The sequence below is a fragment of the Octodon degus genome, unplaced genomic scaffold (genome assembly GCF_000260255.1).
Source record: "Octodon degus isolate 3935 unplaced genomic scaffold, OctDeg1.0 scaffold00076, whole genome shotgun sequence".
Taxonomy (NCBI): domain Eukaryota; kingdom Metazoa; phylum Chordata; class Mammalia; order Rodentia; family Octodontidae; genus Octodon; species Octodon degus.
Window position 1 is genome coordinate 298,372 of NW_004524652.1, and position 569 is coordinate 298,940.

Sequence of the window (569 nt, forward strand, 5' to 3'; positions counted from 1 at the left end):
GGAACTGGGGATTGAACTCAGGCCCTTGCACTTGCCAGGGAAGCGCTTATTCCACTGAGCCATCTCCCGGCCCCCAAAACATGTATTTTTGTAGCATTTCCTATCGCGGCTCTTCAGTGCGGTAGAAATCCTACTCTTTCTTTCACTTCTCTTCACTCCAGCTGTGTACCACAACTCATTACCCTGGTCTTCAACTTGATCGTCTTCAGGGTTTTCGCTGGTCACAACAGCTCTGGGTTTCTGTGAACGTAGTTCCTTTAGCCTGCATGCACCGTACTGCAACCAGTGTGCACTGCCCACTGCAGGTGCAGAGCCAAACACAGCGCGTCGCTCTCCCAAGCACACCCGCGCACGCCCTAGGGGCCGGCGCGTCCCTGAAATCTCCCTCTCCGGTTTACCGCCCACCCCCGGGTCCCGACGACGCACGGCCGCCCCCACGCTGCCCCTCCGCCTCCAGCCCCTCTCCTGCCTCCGCGGCCGCCCATCCGCCTCTACTTACGCCCCCGCTGCCCTTCCTGTCAGACCACAGCTCTTCCGAAACAAAGACCACAACATCCATGTGCTGTTGG